This window comes from Paramisgurnus dabryanus, chromosome 3 (genome assembly GCF_030506205.2).
Source record: "Paramisgurnus dabryanus chromosome 3, PD_genome_1.1, whole genome shotgun sequence".
Taxonomy (NCBI): Eukaryota; Metazoa; Chordata; class Actinopteri; order Cypriniformes; family Cobitidae; genus Paramisgurnus; species Paramisgurnus dabryanus.
Window position 1 is genome coordinate 41,705,735 of NC_133339.1, and position 11,254 is coordinate 41,716,988.

General features: G+C 36.2%; 1 pseudogene; it reads right to left on the reverse strand.

Moving 5' to 3' along the window:
- Positions 1–307: 307 nt before the first annotated feature.
- Positions 308–4,183, reverse strand: LOC135744941 (ketosamine-3-kinase-like; annotated as a pseudogene).
- Positions 4,184–11,254: the final 7,071 nt, after the last annotated feature.

The window sequence follows — 11,254 nt, forward strand, 5'->3', positions numbered from 1 at the left end:
TAAAATGTCTATTAGCAGCAACAAGTGCTAAATAAAATTTTAAAAATATTCAATCACACAACAGTATTCAATATACATATAATCAAGTATCCAGGTCATGCTAATTAACCACACGTGCAGCGCATTTCCAGGTGTTATGAATTATAAACTCACACATTCACCATCAATTTGTCTTCATCCGAATGCATGAGTTTTATCGTGGAGCAGGCATGCAAATATATTTTTACTGACATCCTCATGAGTAACAATTACCGTCCGACCATACGGCTTATGCCAACATGAAACATATTTAACTCATGCACCTTGAAACAGCAATGTTATGGGGTATTTATTGACACATAATGCACACATCTGATTTGAAATCAAAGTGCCATGAGTCACGACAAGTTCTTTTTAAAGCATTAACAGTTTAAGGTCAAAGTGCAAGTCACAATTAGGAATGTTACATTTTAAACAATGACCATTTGAAAGTACAATGACTTTTCTTTGTTAAATATATTTTCATCAATACAAATATTTTTGTCTCTGTTTGTGTCATCACACTGGAAATGTTTGTTGCAAGCACAAACTGTTTAATTAGATTTGTGGGTTAGTTTAACATAAACATTTATGGAGTCTGTTTACTTGGCAAGATCTTTCATGATGCGTAAGGAAGAACCTCTGTATCCAGCACCAAAGTGATTCCAGTGGTTCAGGTAGTGGAAAAGTTGGTACAGTTGCTGCCTCTTTGCAAACCCAGCTGTCTTTGGGATCTTCTCATGGTAAGCATTGTAAAAAGAGCTCCCAAAGCCGCCAAATATGCCAGCAATAGCCAGTTCAAACTATGAATGCCCATAAAAAGACGCTGGGTCAAAGATGACTGGACCGTCTGAACATTCAGCTACATTTCCTCCCCAGAGGTCTCCGTGCAGAAGAGCTGGGACAACTTCAAGGTCTGTAAACAACTCGGGGATCTTCAGCTGAACAGATCATACAAACAATGAGAGACTTGAAAGAACTGTGTGCTATACTGTCCCTATAGACGATTTGTCGTTGCCGATCCATGATTTGTATGGACTGAGCCCTGCGGTTCGGACCATATATGACCCGTGGATTGATTGTAAAGTTTAATTTATATATCAGTGAGTTGAAGGGTTAGTTAACCGCAAAATTACAAATTTATCATAAATCTTAACGATATCGTTCTAAAGTCCTTCGATTGTCTTCAGAACACATTTTTACTGTGGGTTCACACCAGCCGCGTTTGAGGCGTCAAATTCACGTCAACCGCGTCTGGTTTGCCGCTTGAGCATTTTGAGTTTACTCGCTTCATTTACATGTGAAAGCCGCAAGTGAAATTCTAGTCATCGAGACATTCACATGAAAATTTGTGTCATAGGAGGGGCTTCTAAGACTCTGCTCGCTTCCTGTAATCACGTTACTACTAAAGCAAGCTCATGACTGGTTAACGCAACACGTTTTTCTGCTAAAGTTCAAATTTTCATCTTGCACGTTTCCCGCGGCAACGCTCAATTTGCGGCATTTGCATGAACTAGGGGCGCAGGGACAACTCCAGACGTGCTTCAACACATCTCCACATTGAAATCACTCACACTTGACGCCTCTACCGCAGCATTAGATCTTTTTAATGAAAACCCGTGACTTGAGACTAAAATATCTAAAATGTGATATAGCTAAAATATCTACAAATGTGTTTTGAAGACAATCAAAGGACTTGGTGGTTTAGAATGACACAGGGGTAAGTGATTTTTGATAAAATTGTAATTATGGGGTGAACTAACCCTTTAATTGGGCATGAAAGCACATTCTCCCATTATTAACTCTTTCCCCGCCATTGACGAGATATCTCGTCAATTAAGAGAAAACGCTTCCCCGCCAATGACGAGATTTTCCGTCTTTCCGAAATACCGCTATTATCCACCAGGTGGCGCCCTTCCGCAACTTTTAAAACCCGGAAGTATTGCCCTATGGCAAGCTGCTGCATGTCCGTGTTTGTTTTAAAGATCGCTCTGAATGGGATCTCTATGAAAAGTCCGTCACAAAAATAGAATTATCTGCTTTTTGCTCAAAATATGGTGTTTTTGCAAAAACCTACCCATATTCAAAAGCTGATTATTAGAACCACTAAAGGTAGGATGAAATGTTTTTTGTTTGAAAGCAGAGGGTCTGTTCTTTCATTTGGTATATTGTATGTTTATATATTTAAAGAAGAACATTTTCTGGAAGGCATTAAACTTTGGTGAAAATCATGAAAAACGCTAGCGCTGGCTGGCAACTTTTTTTAAAAACGCTGGCGGTGAAAGAGTTAAGATCTGAACAGTGAGTTTGGTAATTCACTGCACCCACCCATTAGTGAATAAATGAAGATTTAACAAATAATATATCTCAAACAAGGGCATGTAGGTTTGGTATTGCTCTATAATAACCATATGACATTAACAAACATTATTTCATTACACGTGTGATATACTGGCCATCTCCAAGATCTACTGACAGCCATATAAATGTGTGTGTTCATTAAAATATTTCAAATTTTGGATATTGTGCCAATTAATGCATAATAAAAATCTGAGCTGTATGCTTTACTTGGAGTTTGGTCCATAGTTCCCGGGCTTCTCTGTCTCCATATGACTGCTCCACCAAGCTAAGCTGACATTGAAGCCGTTGCTGAGAGTAAAAAGACACCCAATCATCCTGCCAGTCATTTACCTAAAAAAAGATAGAAACATAAAGACATTTTACTGGATAAATGATACACCTTCAAAAATCTCTTAATATAATTCCCTCCACGTGATTGTTTAGATGGTAGATGTTCACCTGAGGGAGATAACCGCAGCATGTGGTCACATGAAACCCAAACTTATTTACTGCACCAATTTCAGACTGTCCTGATCCTTTTCCTTTAAAGATACAGAAACCAAATTTGAAAATTTTAGTTGAAAAGTGCCATCAGGCCATTTAAAGCTGATTAAATTCCCACATTCAAACATGTTACCAATAGTCTGCTGCTCCTTGTTTTCTTTCTCTATCTGTCTCTTGTTGTAAAGGTGCAGATCAGCCAGCTGATCCCCAAGCTTGGCTGAGTATCTACAAAAGCAAACAATAACTCACATGTTATTAATCCACCTCCTTTAGGTTTTAATGGATTCGCATGGTTTTGGGCCATACTTATTTAAGCTCCTCATATCCACATGATCCATTATGAAAACAGATCCACCTCTCTCAAGGTCCACAACCTTCACAGGCCTGGGTACTTTGACTGTGTTTGTCGACAGGATCGCTTCCAAGCTCGCCATCTCTCCATCAAACATCCTTCTAGCCTAAGAAAGAAATATACAGTAGTAGAGAAAGAGAGAAAGCAGGTGATAGTGAAAAATAAAAAGTGAAAACAAAAACATTTAAATATTAATGACGGCCTATGAATCAACCTGTAGCACTTTAAGTTTTTATTATTATTACCCATCCAGAAAAATTGAAGCCAAAACATTTTGGTCGGCCCAAGGTGAATAATAGTTAAACACTCTTAGGTTAGAGTTCATAGCCCTCAGTTAATTTAACATTGCATTAGGAGTGCAAAGGGTTTGATCCCAGAGAACAGACAAACTGATAAAAATGTATCTGAAATGCAATGTAGGTCACTTTTGATAAAAGCATTTGCCAAATGCATAAATCTAAATAAAATGCATCAAAATGTGTTTTGTGGTATACTAAAACTTCTTGGATTTCATTTCAAAGTATTTAAGGGATGTTTCTGACTTTTAAAGATTAGCAGGAATTGTAAACTGTAGCAGGAATAACTTTAACTCAAGTATGAGCTGAACTTTACTTTTTCATGTTTGTAATATCTTTAATGAGTGAAATTCAGGAAGATGTAAGACCTCCTCTTTGTGATTAATCTTGACAAACACTCGTCCAGTATCAGTGTCATAGCTTTGGCCCTCACTGATGCATCCTCCAGCTGAATGTCCAGCGCTTTTTAACAGCACCGTGCCCAGCTCTCGCTTCAGCAACGCCTCCATCTGTCAATACAGATCTGTCACAACAAAACCAAATACAGTCATATGAAAGTTTTCGGGTCATACACAACTGATTTTGCTGCAACTTACTTACAGTTAAAGAATAACTGCTCCTGGGCGACTACATGTGTTGTATAACAACATTGGCGTGTGCAGGATTAATGTCGCTTTACAAGATGTCAAAATAAAAGTCCTGAATAACTTTGTGAAAGTATGAGTTGTAGTATTTTAATATGTTGTTCGAATGAGAACATAAAAAATATTTTCAAGATTTAGTTTTATTTTAAATTAATATTTGTAATTAATTATAATTTTAAATAATTATTAATATTTTGTATTCGATTATATTTTTACAAATTTATGTTTTGTGTAGTTTTTATTTTTCAAGTCCATTATTTAATTTTTAATGAAGCTGAAAACAGAGTTTAATACTTACTCATAAATTATATTAAAACGATCTAATATTATTTAATTATAATAATAATTAAGTTACTAACGAGTAGTTTATATTTGCCAATGATAAAATGCATGTGCAAATGCACGTTACTTTGAATGCACTTAAAATGCTTTTAAAAGTGTACAGTATACTCAGTGTTTGTTTTATTTGTACTGGTTTGAAGAAATCAAGTGCATCTCTCTTCGTTGGCATCTCTCACACATTTTTTGTTCACTGGCGCCATCTGTTGCTAGGTCCTTAAAATAGCATGAATAGCGTATTTAAGCATGTGCTTATTCGTTAAATCAAAAAACCCATCCTAATTGAACACATAAAATATAAATTAAACAAATGTGGGGTATTCATTCTCTATACATAACAGAAATCATAACATCTTAAACATTACAGTTCATGTTTTAAAGCAACCTTATGTAGTTTTCATGTAAAAATGACTTACAACTCCCCCATGTGGTTGAAAAGCGCAACAGTGCCTGGTATCAGACACTCTTCTGCAGGCAGGGGGAGGGGCGGGGCTGTGTTTCCTACCCTCCACCGCCACTTTCAGAGTGTGCTTGTAGCAGCTAGGAGGCTGCTCAGGTTGCAGCATCAGTACAATTTGTCCAGTTAAAAGTTGTTCTATCACTGAAATAATTTTAGAGACATTATTTAAAGGTAAAAAAACTACATAGTGTTGCTTTAACTCACCCGCACATTATCTTTTTAGCTCCATTTCAAGGGTCAGACTCAGGACAGTACTGTAAAAATAAATTTTAATCTCAGAGAGGCTTTTCCTGGCTGAATAAAGGGTATAAATAATATAAAATTACTACATTTATTACCCCTTCAACTGGGCTATAGTCCTATAAAGGTCCTGCAGATAGCTCAGTACAGTAGTTAGGCAGGTGATTCTCTGAATTGGGTGCCCTTTAAGTCCCCCAAACTTACTTCAAAGATTTTTAATTAAAGGAAATCACAAAATGCATTTTAACGCTGTCAATTAATAGAACCAGGTGCCTTTGCATTATAATGCAACAAAAAATGCTTTTCTTTTATTTTAATTTATACATATGGGTTGCCTAAGTAGTAGACAAGAAGCATACTTGCATGTCCTCACTAACCATCATTACATTTTCATTGAATATCAAACACATAAAAACTGCAATTAATGCAAAATAGTTACTGCTAATTTAATCATACATGGGTTTACTTTAATTAAAATATACATATGTATATAAAAATGCATTAATTATATATGAAATTGCAATATTTATACACGTCCTCCAGTTTGTTTTCAACCCCGTCACGCCATACTATTTACCCCCCTATAAAAATAACGGATCAATCCCTGTGGCATCACACCCAGAAAGTGATATCACACAAGTCTCTTGAAGAACATGCTGCAAAGAAAGGCAAGTGTCAGAATCTTTTCTTACATTTATTTCATGTTTTTCACTGTCAGATTAAGATTGTCAGGCTCAACATTTCAACTCTGTTGTATTACTAAATGATAGTAAACAACGGTTTAAGAAAAATTAAATAATAGTTTTGCAAAACATTAAACTTGTATGATTTCCTAAATGCCGTGATGCTACTGTCTTAGTTAAGTACGGAGTTACAGCTACTGTTAGGCAAAAACTTTTGAAAATTTGACACTTTTTAGTAGAGTACTCAATTGTAGATTTGTTATATTGTTATGTGACCTGTTAGAAATAATCGATTATGGTATTTTATGTTCAATAAAACCAAATGGAAAGATCTATTGATGTTTTTGATCAATTAATCCTTAATGCTTTTGATTTAATGTTAAATACTTATTAAAATGTTTGTTTGTTTTTGCCAACTTTAATAAAATACAATTTTATTGAATGTGATATCATTAATTTTACAGGTAAGAAATCCATGCTATATTAAATAATGATAATCACTTCAACCCTGTTATCATTTTCAACCCCGTTATGCTGAGTTCAACCCTGTTATTTGATAGTTTTTATTAATATTTTGGTGATAAAACGACAAATTAGGTCAATGTTTGTTTTGCTGTGTGCAGAATTTACAGGACAGTCTGAAAAAATATGAAAGCCTGATTAAATTCTAATGTTAATGCATATTTTGTGATAAGATATGAAGACCAATGTTAGATACAGTTTTCATGACCTGATTTGGTATTCAAATGGTGAGTATTAAAAAAAAATAATTCTACATGCAATAAATGATATCAAACAATGAAATCACATTGAAAAGCTTCTACAAGAATTTACTTGAAAATCTTTTTAAATCATATTTAAACAGGGTCCAAGTCCAAGTGGAAAAAACACTCTATATTGATTAGAATTTCATGCCTGAGGTGGGGAAATGTATTTTCTTAAAGGTTTGACTAATCCACTATCACATGAAATAATCAAAAATATAACTATTTAAGGTATATATTTTAAAAAAAGTATGACCCAAAAGGCACCCATCTCAGAGAATGACTCAGGCCATAATCCAACCCAGTATCCTAATTGTTTTAAATAAAGCGAAAATGGTACATTACCAAATACAAAGATAGTTTTTCGTATGAAACATTATCATAATTATGTGACAATATGTTTTTATTATGCTATCCTGCAACTCTGTGGTGCATGTTGAACAAATGGTTTTGTATTTTCAGTATTCTCGAAAGAAAGTCAGGCTGCTTTATTAGAGGATAAAGATGTTGTGATGAAATTAGGATAAAAGATGCTGAATAAAATCACTTAAATTGTGCAAATAGTATTTTTTACAGCACATGTTTATGTCGTCTTTTCATACAAAAAGCAGTGCCCTACAAACCTCACAGTGCCAATGGTGACAGCAAAAAAAATTAATGGTACTCAAAAGGTAAATGAAGTAAAGTCTGTTCAGGCTGAGGAAGCAGAGAGTCGTACACATCTCTGTATAAACCACAAGGGTGGCGTTTGTGATAAAGCAGCTGTTAGGTCAATGATTAACTATTTAATCATTGCATATATAATGTCATATAATGTCAAGTTATATAAACTAGTTTAGCTGGGTTTAAAATCTACATAAAAACATGATCAGGATGGTACTGATAATTTTGCAACTTCTCAGCAGGCCCAAGTTTACAAGTATTTAAAATTGTCGAGGTGATGTATAAACATAATTTAATAATGATTGACCATATTATGAATATAATTTAATTTTAAAAAGCATGCATAATGATACTATATTCAACTGCTAAAAGAAAATTACACTTTAACAGTTGCTTCCCTATCGAAGTACCCCTGCTGGTTCATTAAGAATCAGTCAATTTAAATGTTGCTGTGTCATTATCAAGGAAGGAACCCAATTACAGACTGTTCCCTACAGAGAGAAAGAGAAAATAAGACCTCAAGCTGTCAGCAGACTTCAGGTTTGCCACTACACCATAAACTTGAAGAGGGCAATGTTCAAGAAGGGAGGTGTCAAATGTGTGAAGACAACATATTGTTTATGGCAAGAGTATTATGGTTTAGAATGAATGTGATTGGATCTGGGTCCACGTGCACATATGGCACACGTCTAAGTGTTTCAGGTTCATCAATGCCCAACATGAGTTTTAACACTAGAATGGTACAGCCTAGCGCTGGAGAAATGATTCATTCACCACCTGGAATTCCTCAGAAAGCTGCTTTGGTTTCAGGCACTGGAATTGGAAAGGGGAATAATAACTTTTTTTGAGTTCTCCGATCATCATATGCTCCCCCGTATTCAGACCCAATTTATTGTGTGCGTGTATAAGTGTGTGCAAATATTTAAATGTCATTGAGCAACAATATATTGTTAGAGATTCTTTTATGGAGAACAGCCTGCAGATCCAAATCCTTTTAAGCAAAAAACAACAACAACAAAAAAACACTGAAGCATGACGGAGTCTTATTCAATACAATGTCACTTGCATAGAGCTTTTCTATATGCCTGTTTCATCATAATTAATAAAATTAACAATCTGAGAAGGTCTGGAAGGTTTTCTCTCTACATAAAGCAATGAACAAGTGGTCTTACTAAAACATTGTTGCTATTGCTAAACGAGGAGAGTTAGATCAGTTAAAGTCAAGGGACAAATGCCTAACTAAAGGAAACACTAATCACAGTAATGGTGACTTCAAATGAACTCATAACAAACACAAACTTAAGATTTAATGTGATACATTTTGTGATAAATGTCTATTTGACTTGTGAGAAATCACGTCAGAAAGACGATTTGTCTACTTAATCACGTGTGTGGATGCTGGAATAGTTGAGCACTTGTATTTTGTTCTGACAGCTGTTTAGAAGTTAAACTTATCCATTTAGAAAATAACTCTGCAAGTTATCATTTTATTTTTTAAACAGAGATGCTGATAGAGAGGCAAATGTGAAAGATTGCAGCTTTTGGAGGCATACACCCAACAGTATTCATCTATTGCATTTAATAATTTGTCTTTCTTTATTATTTTAGTATTATTTTCACCAGAAAACGAGTCATCAAAATAAAAATTTAGAGACAGGAAAATGTAATTGATTTGAATGACCAGCAGGTGTTCACCATTAATGTCTTAAAGGCATTCCATGCAGTTTGACGTTTTTGTCAAACAGCGACCCCTAGAGTCACTGGGGAAAACTTGCAACTGTCGTAATTTCGCACCCCCACTCTGTACGTACCTGTAAGGATAGTGTTGGGCGTGAATATGCAGAGATGGACTCCGAAGATAATGACCAGGGAATGTTTCACAATTTCATACAAATATTAGGCTACTGCATGTCTACTAAACTACAGATGATGGTAATAGGATAATAAGAAGTTTATGCCAAGTGTAGAGTAGGCATATAATAATAAAGTAGCCTACCGCGTTTGCTGGCTTATTACGTTTTTACAAGATTGCAGCTTAATCACAAGTAAACAGTCTATAGTCTAACGTTATGTCTACTGTATAATTTCATTTGTTATTTAATTGTAAACATTACAAAATGCATTGACAAAGTTAATTGTAATGTATACGTTGCATTATTTCATTATTCGTTGGCCATAAGAAATCGAAATTAGACAAATGACTACGTACACATCACAACACAACACTTGAGTTTAGATGGCAAAAAAAAACATGTAAGAGAAACGAGTGTTTGTTAGCAAGTCTGCTAAATGCTCTTATGATCGTAAGCTAGCTAGACCCATGTTGAAGTTATTTTACTGGTCTAATTATCAACACTGGATGAATGAACAGCAAAAAAATACGCAAGCAAGCGCAACCACATACAACATAGACCGCAAACAAATTTACAAATAAAAGATTTACTTACTTGTCCATCAACAAGATCGCCAGATCCGCATCTCTCTTGCATCCAGTGCTGTCTATTAGCTCACGCCAACGAGTAAAAACCTGACCGCGTGGGACTCTTGTCCGGTTCCTAACTCGGTCAGATTCTCTTTTTCGCTTTCTACTCTCTTCCGAACGGGTTTTCTTAGCTGTTTCCCTCATCGAGCATCACGTCTCAAATGCGCGCGTGCAGTTGTTGTTATAGGCTTGTTTGACTTCATGCAGCGCTGCAGGAACCGACAGCCGGATGACGTCAAAGTGCCGTCTCGGATCATTCTCGCGGTACTTTTACGTCATCCGACTGCCGGTTCTTGCAGCGCTGCACGAAGTCGAACGAGTTTTTGTCAGGGGCGGTTCTCTCAAGCTTGCATTGCTGGTTTTGCTAGCGACGTCCTCCCCGAGCTTCAACAGGGGGATGATTCGCCATACTATGACTTCGTTTACCATCGAAATGACTTTGAAGCTGTTATATTAAGGTAAATTAACTGCATAGTGTGTCTTTAATCATCACTTCATTATCTCATTAACTATAACACTGATTCAGAGTTATATTTTTAACACCAGTCTTTTTTAACACTGATCTTGGTGTGGATTATATAAACACCAAATAGTGTTGATTTAACACTGGTAGAGTTAATTTAACACTGGGGATTTTCCTGTGTACTCTGGGTTGCAAATGCATTTTGGGGGATAGGCATCCTGAAGGCTGTGTGTTGTTGTGCTGGAGAGAGGGCACTGTAATTGGAGGTCATGGGGTCAAAACCAAAATGATTCGGGTTGGAAGGCCACGTAGGAGAACTGCATGCATTGGACATGTTGCCAGCCAATGGCATGGTCATGCATGTGGCCGTCAAAATACCTGGGAATGATGAAAGTGGAAATCATACAAACCAAAACGGATGATGGGGAAGGGGGGACCAGAGAAGAATATAGCATAAGTGGGGATAAAAAAGAATAAAAACTATGTATTTAATAAAACAGAACAAAACAAACCCACGTGGGGGTAAAACAGAGCATGAAATAATAACACTGTGGTGAACACAAACACAGGAACAACGGGAACAGATCTCAACACGAAGCACATGAACACAGAGTTTTCAACAACGAACGCGCACACGACAGAGAACGAGAGGGCATTATAAAGACACCACATCAATGGGGAACAGGTGAACATAATTAATTACATAAGACACGAGTACATAAGGGAGCAAGGTAAAAGTGACGAGACATTGGGAACACGTGACACAGATACATAATGTGAAAAACACGTGTTCCCACACAGATCACAATGCTGCCATGACCTTGCCCTCAGAACATAGACCTGAACCTATACTAAGGTCTGGCAAGATCACGACAGCGACAAGACACCGGGAACATGTGGAAGCCACACACACAATGTGACTCCACATGTCCCCACACAGAACATAATACTGTCATGGTCCTGTCAGATGCACTCAGACCTAAATCTAGCACAGAAGTCTGACAAG